The sequence below is a fragment of the Chrysemys picta genome, chromosome 2, assembly GCF_011386835.1.
Source record: "Chrysemys picta bellii isolate R12L10 chromosome 2, ASM1138683v2, whole genome shotgun sequence".
NCBI classification, from domain to species: Eukaryota; Metazoa; Chordata; order Testudines; family Emydidae; genus Chrysemys; species Chrysemys picta.
The window spans coordinates 114,831,119-114,857,130 of NC_088792.1; the positions used below are offsets into that span (position 1 = coordinate 114,831,119).

Consider the following 26,012-nt stretch of genomic DNA (forward strand, 5'->3'; position numbering starts at 1 on the left):
AAGTCAGTACAGACGGTGCCACAGGGGGAGAAATAGAGGAAGACACCAGATAGTGACCACAACACCCCATACCCCAGCCCACAGAATGAAGGTGCCTTGGATTGCTGGGGCTGGATTTCACTTCCCCAATTCACCTCCTCCAGAACTTCACCCACAAAGCCCCTGGTTTTATACAGTTGCAATGAATTACACCCCAATGGAATAATCAGAACAGCCATGTGAACAAGGTGCAGGGTGCAGAATGTCTGAATCCCATTAACATGCACTCACTTCATCTCAGCTGAAACCCCATCAGCTCTGTTCTCATCTATCAGTACTAGGCATTCCACTTCTATCTGTTGCATCCTTGCTTTACAAAATTCACACAGGAAAGGACTCCTTAGTTTGAGTTCACTTGACCAAGGATCCTAAGTGGGGTAGGTTCCAGACACTCTTTCTTCCCTGCCTCTTCTTAAAGGTTGGAGGTTATTTCCCATCTGTGAAATTTGAAATCCCCAAACAAATGAAGAAGGTGTGAAGCATCAGAAGTTCCATTCAATTCATTGCTAAGGCTTGTAGCATTGGGGGTGGGGGGGGGGAGCATCCGTCTCCCCCCCCGCAGCTTGCTAGGAAACTGTCCCTTCATTCTGGATGAGAATCTGGTCACAATGATACATGTCCATCACCTCTAGGCTAGCTTACTGTCCTTCACTTTATCTGTGGCTGAATATGGAAGCAATGCACAGGTTACAGCTTGTCCAGAAGGCAGCTGCCTGCCTTCTCAAAGGGTTGAGCCACTGTGAACACAACCCTCCTGTGCTCTCATCCCTCCACTGGTTCCCAGTCCAATTCCAAAGCCAGTATAAAGCCTTGGTCCTGATCTTCAGAGCCACTAACAACAACTGAAGACCCAGCTATAGCACTGATCACATTTTCCATCCTGGACCTATTACAGATGTCTTCTTCTGGGGCAATTAATTTTACAAAGCCCAGGATGAAGTGGGTGGGAGCCAGAGCGAAAGCATTCTCAGTCCAGGTGATTCTGCTGTGGAATGAACTTCCAAGGGAGATCAAACTATTTCAGAGATTGACCAATACCAGGATGACCTACAAGACCCTCTTCTTTGACAAAGTATTTTGATCATAACTGGCAACGATGGCCACTACAAGTATTATCCCCCAAACAGAGCCTTTTTATCCAAGGAGAGAAGAAAATTCCTTGAAACTCACTAAGGTTCTCACCATGCAGACCTAATTTACCTGGAAAGTGTATAGATTCTCTGGTGATAGGGGCTATAAGAATAAATGAGCACTGATCCACCAAGGGCTATGTACCACAGCTACCAAGCTTTTCCATGTTAATTATTTTGAATGGACGGTCAACTTGAAAACTCAATCTGCTTTTAAAAATACAAAGTTTATATAATTCTATTAATACACCTCTACCCCGAAATAACGTGACCCGATATAACACGAATTCGGCTATAACGTGGTAAAGCAGCGCTCCGGGGGGGCAGAGCTGCGCACTCCGGAGAATCAAAGCAAGTTCGATATAACGCAGTTTCACCTATAATGCAATAAGATTTTTTGGCTCCCGAGGACAGCGTTATATCAAGGTAGAGGTGTACATTTAAAGATCATTCTCCTTTATATAAAATGTGAATCATGGACAAACTAAAACTAACCTGCAACTTTGGCTTCTACCTCCCCTTGCACAAAGGAAGAACTATAACTTATTTATTGCTATTCATTTTTCATGTTATATGGTTAGAAGAGTGAATATTAGTATGAATATTAGAAAAAATAAATTATTTGTACTAGAATCCGTGAAATTTTCAGTCATCTCATATATTTTTTATGAATAATGGCCGGTTATCTGATCACTAGTGAGTTACAAATAACCCAATACCATTATTTGTTAGTCTCTAAGGTGCCACAAGTACTCCTGTTCTTCTTTTTGCCAATACCATTAGTAAATCCAATTGAGTGATCTTATTCATGAAAATATTCCCAAATCAGGTTTGTTATTTTTTAAACTATTAAGCCAGATCAAATTATCAGTGCGCTTTCATTTCATTTATGTTCACATTTTGGTTCAAACTCTTAGAAGAGTTATGACATGATATGAATGGATGTTAGTTCATATAGGAACCATCATCTCAGCCTGTCAAGTTGAGAACTGCACTTAGTTCCTTTTAAATCCTGACAACTATGTTTCCATTACTTCTACCAGTTGAGGGAGAGACTGTTCTACACATGACAGATGCAACAAGGCATAAATGATTGTTTAGGGATATTCCTGACTTCTCTTAAACAGGATCTGCTTGCAGTCTATGACAAACATAAGGAGACGCCATAACATTTTAAAGAGATTGTTTTTACGATCATGAAATGCAACCAGCTTAGAGAGCTCTCATAAAACACAGAATCATGAAACTCATGTAAAAATGTCGTTGCTTTACTAATTTCAACAGAAAATGTTATTCTAGTTCAAAAACTAACAACTATGTGTGAGAGAGAATTGGAGGATTTCTGTAATCCACTGCCAACTTTCTCATGCTCTCTGAGACCATTCTGTTTCAGACAAAGACAGACAGAAAAATCATAGTCTAACATTAGGTAATACCGTTTAAAGTCTCCAATCAGTTCATTCTGATGTAAATTTAAAACCCCTATTCATTAGAAAGTTCACTTTATAGGACACCCATTTTAATTAAGCTTTCCTTTTTGCACCTTAGAGGCACAGTTACACTGCTTGACAGTGAATAAAAATGTCATGAAATCCAAAGGTAAGTAGGAAGTGCACCGAAGAGCACAATTTTCTGCAATTCTTCCATACAAAGAGTGTTCTCCTTGTAAAGGTTGCTAGTCATGAAATCAGAATAAAAGACTGACAGTTACCTTCGGATTTCCCCTCTTTTTTTCCCTAATATTTAGCAGATTGGGAAATCAGGATGAACAAGGGACCTAATCCATACCATGAATTTGACAAATGTGTTCCAAATATTTTGGAACAAAAAACTTTTTAAGGACACAAATGATGGCCAGATCCTCAGTTGGTGTAAATCAGTGTAACTTCACTGAAGCTAATCGAGTGAGCCAATTTACACTAGTTGAGGCTTTGGATTAGTATCAGTGAGCTCTCAGGCAGGTTAGTTCCCTTTTTTGCACACCACCTCGTAAATAGGGAAGTGAAAGATGTTTTGTGAGGTCAGATCTCAAAAAAATCCAAAGCCCAAACCAACTCAATCTGTAATTCAAAAAAAGTCACAGCCAGGTGAATAAATCTTACCCCTTAACACAGATACCTCCTCTATCCACACACACTTAGCATATAAGTGAAATATAATAAAAGAAAGCTAAGACTCCTTTGACTTTCTTGTCTTTCGAATCCTGTTTTAACTTGCATGGCATTCTATGCACTGGAATAAGATCCAGTTTTTGAACACATTCTAACAGTGTGTTGAGACAGGCAACACCCAATCAAAGAATCTAAAATTCATGCCATCCAGTTATGCCAAACAAAATAAAAACCTATGTTCTAATTAGATAGGTCATAACATTGTGCTCTGTGTTGAGGAGTAGAAAAGGAGCCATTATAGACAGCAGGAGAAAACATTTTTTACACCACCACAGAATTTCTTTTTACAATAGGTAGGTTGTTGGTTTGTACACACTATGTGACAATTAGTGGCAGTACTGTACCTGCAACATAGTAATAGCTGAGTAGCAGTTTCTGTATCAACCAGATCTTTCCAATTTTTTCTACAATCCATCTGTATAGTTAGCTTGGCCTAAACAGGGGTTGGCAACCTTCGGCACGCAGCCCATGAGTGTAATCCGCTGGCGGGGCGCGAGACATTTTGTTTACTTTAACTGTCCACAGGCACGGCCCCCCACAGCTCCCAGTGGCTGTGGTTCACGATTCCTGGCCAACGGAAGCTGTGGGATCTGTGGCCAGCACGTCCCTGAGGCCCGTGCCACTTCCTGCAGCTCCCATTGGCTGGGAATGGTGAACCGCAGCCCCTGGGAGCTGCAGGGGGCCGTGCCTGTGGATGGTCAATGTAAACAAAATGTCTCGCGGCCTGCCAGCAAATTACCCTGATGGGCCATGTGCCAAAGGTTGCCAACCCCTGGCCTAAAAACTGCTATGCCAAGAGAGGGGAACTGGGTAGAGTTTGTAGTGCAGCTTTGAGGGTCATATAGTGCACAGCCCATATTTGTTCTTGCACATCCGCAATAATATTCAATTATGGCTTGATCCTACAGAATGCTGAACATTTTGATCTTGATTCAGCAAAGCACTGAACTTCAAGCATTTTAGTAGTCCCATTGGATTATGTGACACTGTATGGAAGCTGGGGGACACTTGAGGATATTAATATTATAAAATTGTAATGAGTTATGCCAGATATGCCATGTAAGGTATCTGCAAAAATGTTATAACTTGCCAGATATGATAATCTCATTTATGAGTTTATATCACCTTTGTATTAGGAGTTATAGATATGTATGTCTGTATTTCAAACTTGTGCTATGCTTCAGGGTGTCACCCCGAGACAGTTTGAGCATCAGCTCTACCTAGCTTGCTTGATGGCCTATTAAGGACCATCAGCTGTACAATTGACCCATTGAGAGAAGGCGGATATACCTCATGACTCAGCAAAGCATGCAGGAGCATGCCTATGGACAGAACACTAAAGCCTCCAGGCCATGTGCTGGGCAGCTTTTTGTTAGACATAAAGGAAGCACAGGATGTATGGCAAAAGACTATAAAAGGCAGCTGCATCTTCTACATTTTGTCTTCAATCCTGCTTCTTACCTCTGGAGGAACTTTGTTACAAACTGAAGCTCTGAACAAAGAACTGAATGACCCATCCAAGTTGTGGATGTATTCCAGAAGGACTTTCAAGCCAGCAAACTCACCAATACTGCTAGGAACTTGATATATGGATTTTGAAGTCTTTGTATGTATGTGACTGTTTTACCATTTAACATCTCTCCTCTTCTTTATAATAAACCTTTAGTTTTAAACACTGAAGGATTGGCTGGCAGCATGGTATTTTGGGTAAGATCCAAACCTATACTGACCTGGTAATGTGGCTGACCCTTGGGGTCAGAAGAACATTTTGTATATGTGAGCAGAGTTTAAAATAACTTCTCACTGTACTGGATTTAGGTACTGGGAGCCAGAAACTGGAATGGAATAAAGGGGGCTGTGTGATTTTTTTTTTATTATTATTATTTTTTGCTTCTCGATAACCAGTGTCGGGGATCAGAAGCACAGTTTGTGACTGGTTAGGAGGTTTAACTTCAGTGTTCCAAGACTGGTGGGTGAGTATCTGCTCTCCCTTTTGAAGTCTGCCCTGACCTTTGCATTTCCAGTGAGGGCTGCACCGGGCAAAACAGATCAGACTATTCATATGCTTATAGTTAAGCTGATGTAGTCTGTTGGATTGGGTCTGAGTGCTTGTAACCCATACTCTGACAAATAATAAATACAATGTTCAAGAATTTGTGCTGAATAGGTTACCGTCCACATTAGTCACAAAAGAAGATTGTGGCTCTTGTCGCAGCATCTGACTGGATCCCTTAACACTTGCCTTGTTTGGAGGGGGTGTTACACTGGGATGTTCACATGTGACAAACCCCTTAGTCAGATTCAGGGGACAAAAGTTTAGCTACATGAACAAATAGGAGTAGTATGTAGCAGCCCACAGGCAAAATATGGATTGTTATAGCGCCTACGAGCCCCGGTCATGGACTAGGAACCCATGGTGGCAGGCGCTGTACAAACAAACAAAATGAAAAGATGGTTCCTGCCCCAAAGAGTTTACAATCCAAGTACAAGACAAGAGACAACAGCTGGCTGTGAACAGACTGATGGGGCAGTACAAGGAAACAATGACGTAAGATTGGTCAGCATGACAGGCAGTGGTCATAGCTCATAACTGCAGCCTTTCAGTGCCCTCAAGCTGCCAGCTAACTGCATATCTAGCTAATAAAATCAGGAAAACCATTTTTCTCTCTTAAATCTAGACACTTTCTGGCAAGTTTAGGCTTTGCTGGGTGGGCACAACTCCATCATTGCACATGCTCACACCAGGTCTGAATTTGGCCGCATGTCCCCTGCTTGCAGCTCTTCTTCCCCATGCCCACAATCAGTGGTTCGTATTGTTAGATTTGCATGCACTGAGGCAGTGCCACCTATTATAGTCACTGGGCGGAGAGAGGGCTGTGAGTCACATTAGTGACTGTTAGGTAATTGCTGCAACATATCAAAGGGAATCCTCTATTGATTATAAATTACAGTTACTTCTAAAGAAAAATAGCCTTCAGAATTTATTGGCATCCCAACTGAGTGACAGCTGCAGGAATCAAAGATCCTAAAGTCTGTTAAAGCTCAGACTAAGGACTAGCCACACTAATGCATATGCTATTGGATTGCACAATGATAAAACCCTTTTGAGAAAATGTAATTGAATGAATAAATCTTATACCAAACATGGATATAAACTGTAACCCTCTTATTTTAGGTAATCTAACCATATTATACATTCACCAAAATTGGAAAGGGGGGTGGGGGAATAGTCAGAGCTTTATTAATGGCCAGAAGAATTATACTCCACAAAACTGAACATGCCAACCATCTCCATCCATTACTGAGCTACACCAGGTGCAGTAGATGAGGTGCTGTGGAAATAGTCTTTTCAATATGAACCAGATCAGATATAGGATGTAAGATGTGGTGAGGTTTTACAAACAATTGACAGCTTTAGTGGTCTAATCATCAGGTGTGAGACAATTCAATCCCCTGGAAACCCAGGTTCAGACGCCGGATCTCAGACCTCACATCCGTGAGGCAAGGAAATAGAATTCGCCACACAGTACTGTATAAAGGTCTTTCATATAGTATACATATGGTCCTCTCTGCTCTTTGAGTGCACTGAAGTTGACCATCATGGCTTTGCAGTATTTCTAATGACCTGCCCACACCTCCAATTCTTTGAATATTAATTCCTTAGGGAACAGTTAACCTCTGTAGAAATAGACAAAAACTGCAAAATATATTTTGTGAATATTTATTTGATGTTTTACACAAATTCATTGAGTCTTTTTCATGCCCTTCGTGCGTTACTTTCTGGAAGCATATCTGCAAATCAGCAGTGAGTTTTAGAATGAATATTACAGAATTTTCAGGAGAAGCAATGTTGATCTTGTAACCTTGCTCTAGAAACCTGATATCAAGTGTCATGCTCCACCAATCAGGGAGCAGAAACATAACATGTGACTTGTGTCCTATCAAACAACTATGATTTTGAATGGCAAATGCTCAAAACGAGCTACTTGTGAACAATCTATGGAGCAAGAGTGATGTATAAATACTGCCTGGTGACTAATAGCCCACAAAGCATTTATGTCCAAAGTGAAAGAAGCAAAATTCATTGGATAAATTATTCAATCTAAATTATATGCCCTGCTCTAGTTATCGCTCTTTCATGCCTTGCCAGGAATTTGTCTGCAACTGGATTCCGAGAGGCAAGGTATTCAACCTCTCTTTTCACATAGAGCACTTTTTGAAGGAGAGTGTCTTCAGCATAATTTCAAACCCTGAGTTCAATACCAGAGGAATTGTATGATATCTATTGTGCTGCAGGACTTGTTTTTAGCCATTACAATTTCAGATTTCAGTAAGTGTTTGTTTAATGTGACAGCTCAGTGGGGGGTGGCTATTCAGTGTTTATATTATGGTCATCAGTTCAGACCACCTGACTTTGACTCAACTGTGAGAGTAGCTAGAATGAAGGGAGACTGCATGAGTTATCAAGGGACACTATCAAGGGAAGATATCTATGGCAACTGGTGGAGGAGGTCAGAAACATTTAGGGGAGAGACTCATTTTTAACTACAGAAAGTGAAGGAGTTCTTTACAAATCTACTTTCACACTGGCTTAAGTGATAGCTACATCCATTACAAAAATCTGATTGGTGGGGGGAAATTTCTTTTTGTCTCTCTTTATTCACATTACATAGTTATCATGCTTTTCCTCATTAAGCAAGGATCTCAAAGACATTTTCTAAAGGGATGAGTTTATTTTTTAAACTTAACACCCTCCCCTTCCTAAACTTCAGACGTTTCATAAACTTGTTGTATATTAAGCTATAAAAACCAAGAGCAAAATGATGGTCCACTCCACAAAGCCCCAGTGAAAGGGCCTTATACAGGTGACATGAAAGGGGAGGGTGGGATGGGGCAAGACATACTTTCCCCTAACACAAGACATAGGGTAACATCCTGACCCCACTGAAGTCAATGAGCATTTTGCCATTAACTTCAGCAGAGCCCGGATTTCATCCATGGGGTATAGATCCTACCCAATCAGCTAGTGGTTACTACAGGATTTTTTTCAAGTAAATCTTTGTAGCTCCCAGAGTCATTGACCTGTAGCCCATTTTGCTAGCTATTATATCCTACTAATCCAGCCAGCAGTACTAATTAATATATTTCTTTTTCTGAAATTAATCCATTTTATTCTTATATTTTATCAGTATTAATTCCTTGGAATTTAGGATGTGTTGAGGCATGTGTTTCCTAATAATAAGTTTTGCTGAAATGCAAGAAGCCTACCGGCCTGTAAGATCCGGTAAGACCTGCTATATAGCAAAAAGTATAATCAGTTATGAATATGTCAGCATAAAAGCTGGCAACCTTTGGCACAGATACAAATAGTCCCTGAACTTTGAAGAACCAAAGGGAGGAACTATCCACATCACAGGTTTATCCAGCATCTACAACCGGTTGGCAACCACAGGGTACACCACAACTTGGAGATCATCAAGAGAGCCTAGGTTGGCAGTTTTGAAGTGAGATAATCCTTATTAATATATTTAGAAAGTGTCATAATCCACTAACCTATAGGATAAGGGTACCCATACATTTCTTAGGGTACAGAAATAAAATTTGGGTATAGTAGGTTGGGCCTGAATTACATAAGTCAGGATCCTATAAAATACCTTGTAAGAGAGCGCTTCTCAGTTCTAGGCTCTTCCAACTCCTGAAGCTTCAGTTTCTTGGAGTGCTTTTTCCAGTTCTCTTATACTTTAGAGACTATCCTTTTCATCTATCAGCTCAGCTTGTGTAGTATAGTATAACTACTCAACATTCCTAACCATTGGGGAAGCCAGCACCATCGTGTAATCGGACATGCCAGGAGTGAGGCTGGTCCTTCACCCCCTATTACCGGGGCCTCAAGGAAGGGTGAGAGTATGTTAGGTTACGGTATTCATAATAGAAATGTTAGCACCAGGAATTTTGGAATTCTTTTACTGTTTTGCAGTTATAAGTTTCATTGCATTTCTTATTTTTATGTTGATTTCAATAAAGGTTTTATCAATTTGGTATTGTCCTCAGTGTTCTTGCCAAACACCCCGTGAGTCCTCTTCCGATATAGAACTCTGAGTTCTTGAACTCTGTAGTCTAAATTGGACAAGAACCTATACATCTTCTGGTCGGATGCGATCAGTGGCGAGCCATAACAACTAACCCATCAAATTCAGGTCAACAGACCATGTTCTCCCCAACAACAATTGGGAGAGAGCCCCTCTGTACGGTTTCTCCACTTAAACAACAAGGAGTCTGGTGGCACCTTAAAGACTAACAGATTTATTTGGGCATAAGCTTTCGTGAGTAAAAACCTCACTTCTTCGGATGCACTTGGCATCTTCTTCTTCACTTGGCATCCATTCTATAGAATTTTAGGCCCTCTGTCACTACAGAAAGACTGGCAGGATTTGGGTTTATAGTTTTAAAAGCTGTATTTTAGATTTATTTTAGGGGGAGAGGGCAGTGACTCATATTTTGGTTGCCGAACACTTTCTATTATAAAAAAATTCTTTGTCTTTTTCTGAACATCTCACACCTCCATCGTTTGAAATTTAAATAATCGTTGCAACCAAAATAGCTTTCTTTTAACACAGGTATTTTTTGGTATACAATACTGTATACACAATCGGTGCACTTGAAACATTCACTCCAGTTCAGAGATATTACTGGTTCCTGCAGTATGACCTATTTAAAATCTAGGGAATCTCTCTGAAACCTTTACACACTGAAACCAGAATAAATGTTTTCAGTGCACGCTTTGGCTGATATGATATCCACTTCATATCCATGCTTCATATTCCTCAGAACAATCCAGACACCAGAACCACTCCACTTCTTTGGGTTTCACGTCAAAACCACTCAGGAGACAATTCTTTTATCCCCAAAAACATAACTTAACCGTACATTTTTATTTATGCCTACAGCTAATGTATAGCTCAATATCCATGACCTACCACTGCTAACTATTGACATTTATACCATATAAATCATCTCAGGTGACTGTCTGAATATGCCACTTAAGGCTAAGTGCCAAAAAATGTTGATTACGAAGCAGACCTTGCTGCAGTATGTTTCCTGAACAGCTTTTCATACAACAGATTCTGGGCAGACTCTTAGATTCTTTTCTTATAGCTACTGATTGATTCATTTCTTTTCTTGAAATAAGAATGTGACTGATCTCTCCCCCTCCCCCACTAGGAAGCTATTATAGACAGTTCTGCGGCATGTGACTATCACACCACGGCCTTTTTTCATTGGAAGCAGCAGATGCAGCCAGGACACTTCATTAAAGTGCATAGGGAAATGTTTTTGGGGTGCGTTTGTTACAAAATCACAGTAGATTTATTGGGTGCATAGGCCCTGATTCAGGAAAGAATTTGAGGATGTGCTGAACTTTTAGTGAGTGAGTAGTTCCATTGTCCTCAATGGACTACTCGTGTTCTCAGAGTTATATACGTACTTAGGTGCCTTCCTGAACTGGGGTCTTAGGTCTGGTCTATACTGCCGCTTAAGTGAAAAAAAATCACCCCTCTGAGCGACGTAGCTTGCATTGACCTAACTGTGCTATATTGGTTGGAGACTCTGTCCCACCAACTTACTTTCCACCTCTCGGCAAGGTGGAGTACTGAAGTCAATGGGAGAGCGCTCTGCCATCAACTCATCACGTCTTCACCAGACCCACTAAATCTACACCACTGCATTGATCACAGTGGTGTCGATTTAGCACACAGTATAGACAAGCCTTGAGTTTGCAGTCTCCTCAGGGCAGAAGGCTTTCTGGCCCTTGTGCAGCACCAGGCATGCTATTAGTGCTTAAAAATACCAAACCACAACTAATGCTCACCATTATATTTCAGATTTCATGGAAATATAAGCTATACAGGAGTACTGTAGTTCTTGAAAAAACAAGCCCATTGAAAGTACCCCCATCAGAATGCCTAAAGTAGCTATTTTCTCACATTTACATATTCTTTGAACTCAGTCTCCTTGCTTGCACTTTATTTTACACTACAAATTAATCAGAAATAATTCTATAGGAGTCTTCAAAACACAATGTTCAATTTCCCATTGTATTGCTTAGATGTGACTGGTCACAAGTCAAATTTCTGTTCCCCGAGGAAGCCACTGAAACCTTGTCTTCCTCAAAGAGGATAACAGTTTAGGAACAAGCTACAGGATTGTAATGTTTTTGGTGCCACAGATTGTTTGTTTGCATGGATATCCTGTAGGCAGCAGCTCTAAGAAATGATTCAAGTTACAGAGATTCTGGAAGAGATATGCTCAGTCTTCAAAAAACACTGCACTTCAACTAACATTGTATCACCTCCAAAGATATAATTGCCTATACATTCAGTTAAACAGAACTTGGAAGGTTATCTTTAGTAGTTCAACCTGGTGATTTCCCATATTACTACAAAGATGTATACAATTTTAAAAATGTGTCTAATTGCCTTTTTTGAACACACAGTCTTTGCCTAGAGCATCTTTCCTAGAAAAAATAAACTACTATAAAATTAAATAGGATAGGTGCAAAGTTAAAAATGGATTTTCTCTCATTACAGAGAAACATATAGTGGCATGGATCTACATATTATTATAGGCATGCAATTCTCAGAAAGGGCCATATAGTTTGGTGTTTAATGTACTCACTCTAAACACACCACATCATATCATTTTAAAAGCTTATTTTATGTACATCTAAAATAATACACACACATGAGGCATGATGTGGAGCTGTCGAGTGGTGTCATAAGTCTGTAGGTGAGGTGGAATAAAGGTACCCAAAATGAGAAAGTGTCACTTTTAGCACACTTCCAGAAAAACTGAACAGGACTATGACTACAGTTTAAGTTGATTTCAACACCTTAATGTTGTGTTTATTGGTCATACATACCAAATGACAATGTATGAAAAGATTGTTATTGGTTTTGCGTGGGCAAGTAGTTATTTTTTAGAAATGATGAAGCTGTTTAGCATGTGGCAAAAACGGTGAATATCAACATTTTGCAAAATACTAACATGAAATGTTTTCACATCACATTCATAATTGTCAAAGGATCTCACAAGTGATTATAACAGTTTTCTATATTTTCAATTGAAATTTGTTGACCAGAACAGTCTCCTACTGACAGTTGTGCACAGGTAGCAATTGATTGCATGGCCACAATTTGTACTGCACAGTGAGTAGATAAATGTACGTGAATTCCTGTTGTAACGCTTCTCCGTTTTTAAGCTTTTGTAACTACAATGTAGCATCTAGGCTGCCTGGTAGAAGGTTTTAATTTGAATCTATGAACTAAGGGCATGCAACAAAGACACCACAGTGTACACCAGAGATGCCATGGCTGTCATACAAATGATGGCTGGAGACAAATTTCACATTTGATAAATTAGGTGAGAGTATTTGAGGTATGTCCTAAAAGGAGTTGACAGTCAATTCTGTAAGCTAAATCTTTGGCAGACATGGCAACAGTAACTTTGTGAAAACTGCAGAAAGACAGCACTGGACAGGATCTACAGTTGGATGTAAGAAATACCAGGTGATTGGTGGACGCCCTGCACCTCCATGGAAAAAGTTTCTAAACAAGCAGTCCAACAAGCAGTCACTTGTAAAATTCCTGTATGTACACACGGTTCAAAATGCACCTGAGAGTGTAGGAGCACACTCAACAAAAACACTCCTCCTTGCTGGAGGCTTTTCCAATGGTGAAGTAACAAAGTTCATTCCCAGCAGAGGTGCTGAAGAAGTCCAAGACTTGTACAGTACTCAAGAGGAAGCAGATACATGGATGCTTCTGCATGCTGTATGTGCCAATATGGCTTTTGGGTCTCTTGATGTCAAAGAAACCATAGTAATTAGGTCACCTGATACAGATGTTTTAGTCCTTTCTAGTCACTACTTTCCAAAAATGGAGTACATAGATACGAAGTAGATTGAAGCAGGACCCATTACCAGCACAACTGACAAGCATTGCTTCAAACCTGTGCATCCAAATTGTGACACACTCACTCCTGCAGCATACTTCCTGCTATAGGGGCAATAACAGGATGTGACTCTGTCATCCCTATTTTATATTGGAAAAAATCTGTGCTTAAAGTTGTCAAATCAACAGGAATGTACCACTTCAGAGATCTTGCTAAATTGATGGGAAGAGTGATGGACAAGCAATTTCTGCTGCAAGGATGCTGGTAGCTGTGCTGCACGACCAGAGCAAGAAAGAAAAGGAGACACATACAGCCCTGAATTGCTTGTGCCTCAATCTAGCCATCAACAAGGAAAAGTCATTGGCCAAACTCCCACCATGTGATGACAGTTTTGAACAGCATGTCAAAAGAGCATCTTGAGAAACAAAGATTTGGATGTCTTCGCATATGGGTAAACCAGATATTGGACCACCATTGGCATATGGATGGAAATATGTGGATGATGAACTACTTCCTGTATCCTTCAAGGGACCATTGGGCCCTTGCTTCTCCAGGTCCTTATCTATGTCTGTACCAGTAAGGGTCAGTGCAGAATCAACTGGATCTGTAGTCAGAACAATCTTCCCTGCACAGAACTCCATACATGCCAACAGGGCCGGCTCCAGGCACCAGCTTGGCAAGCAGGTGCTTGGGGCGGCCACTCCGGAGAGGGGCGGCAGGTCCCGCTATTCGGCGGCAATTCGGCGGACAGTCCCTCACTCCCGCTCCGAGCGAAGGACCTTCTGCTGAATTGCCGCCGCAGATCTCGATCGCAGCTTTTTTTTGGCTGCTTGGGGCGGCCAAAACCCTGGAGCTGGTCCTGCATGCCAAGGCAATGGATACTGTGGTAACCTGCGCACGCTCAGAGACAATGAACAAAAATGACAATAATGATGTTGACTAAAAATGTTAGAAACACTATTACATTTCAGTGATACACCTCTACCTCGATATAATGCTGTCCTCGGGAGCCAAAAAATCTTACTGCGTTATAGGTGAAACCGCGTTATATTGAACTTGCTTTGATCCACTGGAGTGCACAGCCCCGCCCCCCGAAGCACTGCTTTACCGCGTTATATCTGAATTCGTGTTATATCGGGTTGCGTTATATCAAGGTAGCAGTGTACTTGTACACATTTATTATTAGATTTTGTTTTACAGTTTAGATTGTTGTTGCAATACTTTGAGGTCACAGAAATCCAATTTTGTGGCTTGAAATAATACATGGAGACGCGAATGCAAATATTCAAAAGTGATCATTCACATGTTGATGGTGTCATTGTTTCTCACCATTCCTATGGTAGTGGCACCACTTGACAGCTCCGCGTCGTACCTCATCTTAAAGAAGACCTATTAAGCTTTCAAATGATGTATGATGTGCATGCATGTAGAGAAGGTACATTTAGTCATCCAAATCGGTGATGTCTATTAGTATTAATTATTTGTATCACTTGAGTGAGTAGGAGCCCCCTAGTCATGGACCAGGACCCCATTGTGCCAGGTGCACAACACAGAACAAAGACGATATCCCTGCCCCAAAGAGCTTATGGATACACCTGACCTCCCACTGATGCCCCAAGATCCCGGAGGTTTGTGGCAGGACCTTGTGAACCACTTCAGTGCCAGACAGAATGACTGGGAAGAATTCTGAGGAAAAACCTTGTAGTTTTCACCTCTTGCTGATTTGCCTGCAGGAGAGGACAGTCAGGAACATAGAAAGGATTTTTATTGTATGCTGTTTTATTTAATATATATAATTTAATGTGTAAATTGCCTTTTTATATTGTAAATATCCATTGTGCGCATAGGAAAAAATACATTTAAACAAAGCAAACATTATTTCAGAATAGTTGGAAGTCTTTAGGATATTTGTGAAGCTGCCTATTGGGTAACAGAGTGGCTACTGTGCATTAGAGCCTTCTTCCATTTCCCACAGGACAAAGATAATTGATCGGCGTGCATGAGAAATAGCTACCGTGAAAACAACAAAAGCTTCTGTGAGGTCTTCAGCAAGAATACTGAATACAGTATTTAGAACTTAATGTGTATCCATAGAGATCATTTTCTAGCCTTGTTGTTCCCATGAGTTTTAAACCTGTTGTTGTTTTTTAAATATTGCTCAGCAACGTTACAGAGCAAAAAAACCACTCTAGAATAGATCTGCTACAAAACTGCATTGTTTTATGATCAACAGAGGTGCCATTAGCACAGTCTGAATGAGAAACCTGGCAGAGGTTTGCCTTTCAACCATGATGTGGAGCTGGTAAAAATGGCTGTTATTTATTTTCTGCATTACAACTACTGCTTAGAAATCAATGAACATTTCATCCTAATAGATAGAGCGGGTGAACAACCAGACAATTTTATAATAACTTACAAAGTGAATGCAGTATTTGCTCAGATATCAGCTTAGAGTTCACTTGTAAAATAAGGCGCAACTCTGCACTGTCCGTTTGAATGCCTCCAGCCAGCTATGGCACTTCTCCCATTCCCAGGGCCCTGCTTCTTGCCAATCCCTTTCTGAGTAATTTGCACATTTGTGGCAAATAGGTGGGGCTTAGGCAGGAATTGCAATGTGCTTGGCCCTTGAGTGCTTCTTGCATCCTCATCTCCGTGTACCGGCATAAGGGCGAGCTACATTCTAACAAGAGCTGAGTCAATTGATTTTTCAGTCTGGTGGCCAAACCAAAAGAATCATTAAAAAAAACAAACAAAAACAAACAAAAACCCAACAACTTTGGTTCATTTCATTTTGAATCAGACCTGATTTTGTTTTTTTGTTATTCTGAAAGAAACAGTCCCTCCCCACCCCAAATAGCTCCGTTTGAACAAAATGTTTTGAAAATATTTCAAAATGAAATGTCAAAATGGTTTGTTTCAAAAATGCTGAAACAAAACATTTCAACATTTCTGGGGAAAAAAAGAAAAGAAAACCAACAACAATTTTTTTCAGCCAAAACTATTCGCCAAATTTGACTCTGAGAAGATGAAGAGAGGTTTGGTGCCCTGAAAATGCATATTTTGGCAATTTTATTCACTAGAGGAGTTTCACCCAACTTTAAGTCTGACCGCTTAATGTTCATTTGAGGCCGATCTTGCCGTCCTTCTTCAGCGCTTAGTCAGGCAAAACTCTTTAAAAGTTAAAAGCTCTATGGCCCAGATCTTACAATCCTTATTGAGGAAGTTCAAAGTACATAGGCCAGATCCTGCAAATCCTCACCTAAGCAAGTAGGCCCAGTAATGGGATTACATGCATGAATAAGGACTATAACACAACAATTAAAAAGTGTCTCAAGTTTTTTTTTTCCTGACCAAAATTATTAGCACTGATTGTTTCTTTATTTCATTTGAGTCGTTTCCTTCTATTACTTTTCTTGAAAAATTATTGGCTTTTGAATTTCTTTGAATCTTTCCAAAGAACTGACGATGTCTCATATGTCACCTCAAAACATCTCAAAGATACAGCTTTTCCTACCTATTCACACAGCTAAAATGGCAACAACCTCTTCTCTGGCCTTCACAAATGCTATTGTACCTCACTAATAGCCATTCAAAATGCTGTCCCAAAGAAAATTTTCCTAGCTTGTCACTTTGACCATGTCTTTGCATCCCTCCACTGGCTCTCCCTTCTCTATCACATCAAACATAAATTGCTTCTCTTTCAAGGCCCTTTACAGCCTTTCCCTTGGTATCTATCATCTCTCATACGCTACCAAGAAGTTGACTCTTGCCTCTGATTGGTCAGTGATGCCAACTTTCATCATCCACTAGTTAAATTTTAAAACAGTCACCTTCATACTTTCTCCCATACATACCCCTCTAGCTTGGGAGTTGCTCCCTGTAAACATCTACAAAGTTACCTCATTATCCTCCTTCAGATCATTTCTTAAAACTCTCAAGATTTTTGTAGGCTTCACAACTCATGACAATGGTTAGGCAGATGGTGTGCTGAGACCACGGCCTACCATGCTGACCAAAATTGTCTCATTGTTTCCCCATACTCCCCATGTGTCTGTATCCAGCTGCTGTCTTGTTTCTTATACTTTAGATTGTAAGCTCTTGGAGCCAGGGACCATCTTTTTGTTCTGTGGTAATACAGCACCTAACACAATGGGGTTACTAGTTCCCAACAGTTATTTCGTTGTATTGCAATAATATTAGTCTGATAACTTATCTGCTAAATTTTGGATGAGGAATTCATACAGTGTGAAATTACTGGGAAAGGATGCAAGTAGTAAATACAAATTAATGTAATGATACTTTGCAGTTTTACAGCACCTTTTCAACCCTTGGATCTCAAAGCGTTTTGTAAAGGTGGGTAAATATTATTACCCCATTATACAGAGAGAGTAATGGAGGAACAGAGAGGTTAAGGCCAATGTTTTCAAAAGTGACCTCTGATTTTGGTTACCTAATTTGACACTACTTCTGAAAATCAGGCTCAGGAGAAGTACCTACAACATCAACTGATGTCAAGAAGATCTGCACTCGCTCAGTACCTTTGAAAATAAAGTCTCCAGTTGGACACTCAAACTGAGGCACACAAAAGCAGAGTTCACTTTTAAAAGCACCTAAGTGACGTAGGAGCCAAAGTCCCACTGAAAGTCAATTTAGGCACTTTCTGATCATTTTACCCTAGATGCCCAAAGTCTCTCCTTCAAATAGTAGAACCTAGAATGTTTCATAAGTGTGTTTCTGGGCAGGTACCTATTAGTACCAATGAGAGAGAAACAAACAAACAAAACATTATGCAAAGGTTACCCAGAAGCCATAAAATATTCTGAAAACATGAAATTTAGTGGCATCAGAGCTCTATCTCAATGCCAGAAACCCAGAGTAAACATAGTACTGGGACCCACATACCCTATTAAAATACAGCCTTATAAAGGTATCCAACATCAATAAAACATGGAAATGATAGATGAAGGACTATTCTTTTGATCCCAAGATTATTAAAATTATAGTGTATCAGTTTGAAGTTGTTCATAAATAACTGATATCAATTAATTGGTTATTGGCAAATTATTACATAAGTAATTGACAGGTAAGAGTTTACTGTGTTTACATGTCTAGCAAGAGGAGTTCTCTCCAATACCAATTAGTTTAACAACAAACTTCAGGTAAGCCAGCTTGGCTGGATTTATGGATTAACAGTTAGTAAAAGCAGCCCAGGCACAGAGAGGCATGCAATTTCCTGCCGCTATGGGAGACCTGCCCTATAGTTTCCTGAGCATCTGAATCCAGTCTGTAGATAGTTCTACTGCCTCATGATGTGCTAAGGTGTTCATACCCTTTGTTGTTCTAGCCCTTTTCTGTTTCTTCCCTTTTGCACTTAGGAAATAATCCAAGGTGATAAGTAGTAACACATTTTGCACTTAATATTGCGAATATGTTTGCAACAGCAGTTTTCACACTTTGCAGGTAAGATTGCCAAAATCTCTATAACAAACAGTTTTGCAAAATATACTATGGGTTACTGTGTGGTAAAATTCTACTCTTTAAAGTTATCTTTGTCTTAATTGCAGAGCATCATGGGAATCTTGCTTCCAGGCAAACCTTAAAAGCTTTCTTGGCCTATCTTAAGTGTCAATGGAGTGTGTAAATCACAATCTTTCCTTTAACAGATAACCGGTTATAGTTCGCCTTAGTCTTCTTAACCTTCACCTTGGAAGATGCACTTCACAAAAACAGTGCACCAGGATGGCCGAGTGGTTAAGGCGTTGGACTTAAGATCCAATGGATGCATGTCCACGTGGGTTCAAACCCCACTCCTGGTAGCTGGTGTTTTTGGTCCTGCTTTGAGCAGGGGGTTGGACTAGATGACCTCCTGAAGTCCCTTCCAAGCCTGATATTCTATGAAGAATAAGTTGACATCAGCCTTCATGTCTTCCTTCACCATTTTGAACCACGTTTTTCAAGGTCTTTAAAAGAGAACTGGATAAATTCATGGTGGTTAAGTCCATTAATGGCTATTAGCCAGGACGGGTAAGGAATGGTGTCCCTAGCCTCTGTCTGTCAGAGGGTGGAGATGGATGGCAGGAGAGAGATCACTTGATCATTGCCTGTTAGGTTCACTCCCTCTGGGGCACCTGGCATTGGCCACTGTCGGTAGACAGGATACTGGGCTAGATGGACCTTCAGTCTGACCTGGTACGGCCTTTCTTATGTTCTTATGTCTTCCTCATGGTCTTCATCCCAGGACTATTAGATCTTGTACTCTCTGGCCAACATATCCCACATCTCATTGTCTCATATGACCTGGCCATCTCAGTCAACACTCCCTCAGCTTTTCTCTGATGGGGGCTACCTACATCATCACTCAGACCATTTCATTACATAGCCTCTGAGCTCCCTTTTACTCAGTATCCATGAAGCATTCTCATTTCAGCAGTGTGAATTAGTTGTTCTCTCTTCCTAAATGACTAGCATTCCAATCCATATGTCATGGCTCCCTAATCATGACCGAGCAGGACTTTTTAGGAACCCTTCTGCTCACCCCATTCAGGGAAGGGGCTAGAAAAGGTGCCCCAAACATAGGCTATCCCATCATATCTGACTGGATAATCACATCCAGAGGGATCACTCCCAATGTGGTCGAAAACCAAAAATGTTTCTTGCAACTTGGAATGTCCGTACCCTACTAGATGAATCAAAAAGTGAAACATCCAAACGCAGAACATCAATTGTTGCCCAAGAACTCTTGAGGTACAACATCAACATCTCCACTCTCAGCAAAACAAGACGTGCAGATGAAGGCCACTTGAGGGAAGAGGGCAGTGGTTATATTTCTTCTGAAAAGGAAAAACAGCAAGTGACAGGCGAATACATAGTGTTGGCTTTACAATCAAAAACCTTCTAGTCAGCCACCTGACTGAGCTCCCCGTTGGCATTAATGAGTGTCTTATGACCCTCTGCATCCACTTTGCAACCATCATCAGTGCATATGCACCAACACTTGACGCTGAAGAAGAACAGAAAGAATCCTTCTATACTGACCTTGACAAAATTTTGTCATCCATTCCAAAAATAGCACCATTGGGAAGGAGTGGGCAAGACCGATTCCAATAGCATCCTTGTACTCAGCAAATGTGCAAAGCACGACCTTGTGATCACAAACACAATCTTCAGACAAAGCAACAAGTACAAAACAACTTGGCAACAACCCTGCTCAAAACAGTGGGAGCTCCTAGACTATGTCACTGTAAAAACACAGGATCTAAGAGATGTCCAAATCACTTGTGTCATGAGAGGAGCCAATGATTGCTGGACTGACCACCACCTGGTGAGGTCAGTCATGTCCATAAGGATTGCACCGAAACATAGAAAGCAACCCATATCACACAGACGGCAATACAACATCCAAAGACTTCAATCCTCAGTGCACCAAGAGAACTTCCAAATACCCCTCAGTGACAAACGGACCATATGGACATCTGGACATGACCACACAAGTGTTGAAGACTGGGAAGCCCTAAAACAGACCATCCAGGAGGCTTGTGAGAAATCCATCAGCCTTGCTACCTGCCACCATCAGGACTGGTTTGATGACAACAACCCTGAGATTACGGCCCTTTTGGGCCAGAAGAGAAAAGCTTTCTGTGACTGGCAAAACCAACCACTATCTAGTCAGAAGCAGAGCTCTTTCCATCAGCTCAAAGCTGAAGTTCAAAGGAGGATCCGAGAAATCAAAAACAAATAGTGGAAGGACAAAGCAAAAGAAATCCAAACATTCGCAGACAGACATGATATGTAGAGCCTTTTTTTTTTTTTTTTTTTTTTTAAAGAGACAAAGACCTTATATGGACCAAGCTCATGTGGCCTCACACCTCTGGGATGCGAAGATGTAGGACCCTTCTTAAAGATAACAAATCCAAAGAGTGATGGAAGGAACACTACTACTAAACTGAGAATCGACTGTGACTGACGACACCATCGACTTCATCCCTCAGCACCCAAATTGGGAAACTCTTGCCAACCCACCGACACCTGAGCAGGTCTGAAAAGCAGTTAAACAAATGAAGAACTATTTTGAAGGAGCTCAAAAAAAAACAGGAAATAACTTTACCTCTTGAGAGCCATTGAACTCGCAGTGAAATGGCAGGGGAGTCGTCTTTATCCAGTTCTTCAATTAAAATTTTGAAATTGTCTGTGATTGAGTGCATTTGAGAGAATGAAATTCAGAATGTGCAAGACAGGTTTCATGACGTGATCAAATTTGAGATTTTTAGATACCAGTTGCTCCTGATGAACAATACAGTGAATGTCCAAAATTCGGGAAAGCTCTCGTCAGACCTACAAAGCCCTATTAATCCATTCAGAGATCCTCACATGGACGGAGTCTGTTGCAATGGCAGTGAACTTCTGTAAAGGCAAGTGGCTTTTCACAACTACCAACATCAAGGCCTCCTTTAGATCTCGTCCACAAGTTCTGTCCTTTAATTACATGATATTGAGGAGTTCTTCCCTTACAACACAGTCGTCCGACACAGTGCGGACAAATACCGATAATTGAGGTTTATCCTGTGCATGGCGCGACTCATCCCAAGCAATGTTCAAATACTCACACTGCTGAAGTTGTGAGTGCAGTTGCTATTCGATGTCACTGTTCAGGTCGGAGATTCTGCGTTCTATTGTGTGGTGTGAAAGCTGCAGGCCAGAAATTTTCTTCTGTAGATTCTCGTTCTCTGGTGAGAGGATTGAAACCACATCAGTGAGGCATGTTGTTATAAGCTCTCCTTCAGATTAGGGCTTTTTCGCATGGGCTATGTGCCAGGCCACATAATAGGAGGCTAATGTCACAGTCTGCGATCAGCTGGCAAATCTGGTGAAGAACTGGGCTTCTACAGCTGTTTGTTGTTTTAAAGTGTGGAGTTCAGAACCTTGTGGGAATTCTTGATCCATATGTGCATGGCTCGAATCGAAATGATGCTGCAAATTTGAAGATTTGAACTGAGACACACACTTCTGGCAAAGAAGACACATGGCCTTACCATTATGTTCAACAAAAAAGTACTTATTCTCTGACTCCTGTTAGAGCCCTCGATTTTCATCTGTGTATTTTCTTTTCTGTTTGCACTTGCCTTCCATTGTTTGATGATGTAAGAAAAATTTTGATTAAAAATTTCCACACCAGCTAGTTACCATGTGCTTTATTCGAGGAGACACTGGTGCTGGCCAGGGAGTGCTGGACCCCTGGCTCTGTCCCAGGCCCTGCCCCCCACTCCACCCCCTTCCCCAAGTCACCACCACCACCTATGCCCCACTTCTTCCCACCCCCCTCCCCCGAGTGAGCTGTGTCCTCGCTCCTCACCCCTGTCGAGCCTCCTGCGAGTCACAAAACAGCTAATCATGGTGGGCGGGAGGGAGGAGAAGGTGCTGGGGGAGGGAGGGGGGAGGTTGCACACCACATCCTCTCTCCTCCTCCTCCCCCCAGAGCCTCCTTAATGCCGCGAAACAGCTGATTGCGATAGGCGGGAGACATGGGGGAAGAGAGGAGGAGGCACTGATTACGGTGGCCACCAGCAGGCAGGAAGCACTGGAGGAAGGGGAGGGGGGCTGATAGGGCTGCTAGTGGGTGCTGAGCACCCACCATTTTTTCCCCAGAGTTGGCTCCTAGCTGAAGCCGCATATTATCTTCAGAAGAGCTGCATGCGGCTCTGGAGCCACACGTTGGCCATCCCTGCTTTAGACCATCACAAGGCACCACCACCATGATTTTCACAGCCAGGCAGATCCAGGAAAAATGTCAAGAAGAACACCAGGAGCTGTATATGGCCTTTATCCATCGACCAAAGCCTTTGACTCTGTCAACCATGAGGCTCTGTGGAAAATCATGTCAAAGTTTGGCTGAACAATCAAAGTTATTATCATTGTAAGACTTTTCCATGACCAGATGACTGCCTCCATCCTGTGCAGTGGCTCTACCTCTGAGCCATTTGTCATCCAAACTGGCGTAAAACAAGACTGTACTGGCACCCACCCTTTTCTCCATTTTCTTAGCAGGTATGAAAACACTAACCCAAGACCGTCTGCCACAGGGCATTGGCATCTGATATCAGAGTTATGGCAACCTTTTCAACCTCTCTCATCTCTGTGCCAGGACTAAAGTAATATTGGCAACAATAACTGAACTCCAGTATGCAGGTGATCGTGCTGTAGCTGAACACTCAAAGGAGCCCTTAATTGCTTCTCTGAAGTTTACAAAAGCCAAGGGCTCACTTTGAACATCAGCAAAACAAACGTTCTCCAACAGCCAGTCCCTGGTCAATCATCAGACCCAGCAAGGAAGATTTACATTGACCAAGAATAACTGGAAAATGTCAAATACTTTGCCTGTCTTGGCAGCCATCTCTCACAGAGGGCAGACATAGATGTCAAGATTCAGCACAGAACATCAAAACACATACTAGACTTTTCGTTTATAAAGCAGTGGCAATCCCAGCTCTCCTCAATGGCTGTGAGACTTGGGTGACTGTAACGGTGCGTAGACTCGCCTGGCGGCACCTCCTGCTGGTCATCTCAGGGCATTAGCTTCCAGCCTCCGGAGCGCCATCTGTTGGCTGGTGTCTCAGTTTGCCGCTAGTGTCCCTGACCCCTGGCAGTACCCCCACTGTTTCTCCGGGTCTCCCCATTTAGGGGAACCTCCACCCACTACCCCCACCTCAGTCGTAGGCTACTGCCAGTCACCAACTCGCCCCCACGCACTGGGGCAGACTGCACTGTAAGCCACTCATCATAGGCAAGGTTGGGTCTGGACCTGCTGCCTCTACCTATTGCTGGGCTGCCCCTTTGCAACCCCAATACTTGTCTTAGGCCCTCAGCTAGGCCTGCAGCCTGGGGGTTTTCCAGGCTGGAGCTCCCCAGCTCCTCTAGCCTTCCCCCAGCCCTGCTCCACTCCCAGTACCCTGCTCGGCTCCCTAGCAGCCAGGCCACACTCTCTCTACCTGCAGAGAGTATTTGGGCTTCTGTCTTGCAGCCTCTTCTAGGGACCAGCTGGGCCTGATTGGGGCGTGGCCCCAGCTGTTACTGCCTTCCCCTATCAGCCCAGGCTTTGCTTCACAGCCTCAGCCCTCTCCCAGGGCTAGCCTTTAACCCTTCCAGGGCCAGGGCCGCCCAGAAGATTCAGGGGGCCTGGGGCAAAGCGGGGGAGCAGCAGCGCTTGTACTCACCCGGCGGCGGTCTGGGTCTTCAGCGGCATTTTGGGGGGGGGGGGGGGGGGTTCAGTTGCTCCGTGTCTTCGACAGCACTGAAGGGCCCCCCACCGCCGAAGACCCGGACCGCCGCCGGGCCAAGGGCAAATTGCCCCACTTGCCCTCCCCCTCTGAATGGCCCTGTCCAGGATTGGAGCGGGTGACCACCCCGCTACAGTGACCTACAGAAAACACCTGAAAAACCTGGAATGCCAGCACCAGAGCTTTCTTCGGAAGATCCTCAATATAAAGTGGGAGGATCGTCGCACTAATGTCAGTATCCTCACAGAGGCCAACATTTTCAGTCTTGAGGCCCTGATTATCCAGCACCAGCTGAGGTGGAGCAGGCACTGTGGGTTCATGCCTGATATACGCTTTACCAAAACAACTGCTGTACGCCCAACTCACCAAAGGAAAATCGCCTTGCCCTGGTCGCAGAAAACCGCCAGAAAAGAAAGGAAAGACAACTGTCATGCAGCAATTGTGGCCCAACCCCACCTGCAACATCTGCCAGCGAGCTTGTGGCTCAAGGATCGGACTCCTCAGTCACCAAAGGACCCATGAAAAATAAAACCTGTGAAAAAGATCATCCTCAACCTCGAGGGATCGCCGATGAATCATTATATATCTATCAGAATTCCTGTCAACTTCACCCATCTAAATTAATCATGCTTCATGAGGCTTCTAACATAGAATCATAGGGTTAGACGGGACCCCACAAGGGTCATCTAGTCTAACCCCCCTGCCAAGATGCAGGATTTGTTGTGTCTAAACCATCCAAGTTGGATGGCAATCCAGCCTCCTTTTGACAACCTCCAGTGAAGGAGCTTCCACAACCTCCCTAGGCTGTCTGTTCTGTTGTCCTACTGTTTTTTACAGTTGGGAAGTTTTTCCTGAGATTTAATCTGCATCCACAGTCCCATCATGGTTCAAAACTAAACAGAGATATTTAAATTGTTGCACAGACTTTATCTCCATACCACCTAGTTTGACTGGCTTCTTGTTGCCCCTTTCAAGGAAGCATTGCATGTATTCTGTCTTTTGTCAGCTGATTTATAAACCATTTTCTTCTAATGCAGTCCCTTTCCAGTTTGTATTTATTTTCATGGAACAACATAATGCCAGCTAAACTATTATTCTACTCAAACAAAACATCCACACAGAAAAAGACTGCTAATGACAAATTATTGTAATGTAAAAGTAACTAAATTAAAAGAATATCTACTATCCCATTAAAATATTTTCTTTAAAAAAAAAAAGACTCAAAAGAAACATTGTGCAGTACACAGAAAACCCATCTATCCCAAAAAGATTCTGAAATGCTAAGCTATTATTTCTGGATACCATATGTAAGTAAAGTGCAACCACTCTAAGTGCAGTCTGTGTTAGGCTGATCAATAATGTATTACCTCTGTGCTCAAAATAGCAGGTCATTGTCACTGGGGATTAGCAGGTACTGTAGCTAAAAAGAAGTAAGCAAAGAACATCTAAAATTA

General features: G+C 42.1%; 1 protein-coding gene and 1 non-coding gene across 9 annotated transcripts in view; one reads left to right on the forward strand and one right to left on the reverse strand.

Annotated features, from left to right (window-relative positions):
• MOCOS (molybdenum cofactor sulfurase) overlaps positions 1 to 26,012 on the reverse strand; it is a 375,701-nt gene that overhangs the window by 234,541 nt on the left and 115,148 nt on the right. Inside the window, exon 1 of one of the 8 annotated variants that reach the window (XM_065584019.1) lies at positions 25,926 to 25,972. The exons of the other annotated variants lie outside the window; for them this stretch is intronic. The gene's annotated coding sequence lies outside the window, so the exon portion shown is untranslated. Of the gene's footprint in view, positions 1 to 25,925; positions 25,973 to 26,012 lie in introns of those variants that run through there. 8 annotated transcript variants of the gene reach the window in all.
• TRNAL-UAA (transfer RNA leucine (anticodon UAA)) lies at positions 19,022 to 19,104 on the forward strand. Its single transcript has one exon. It is a non-coding gene; the product is annotated as a tRNA-Leu (tRNA).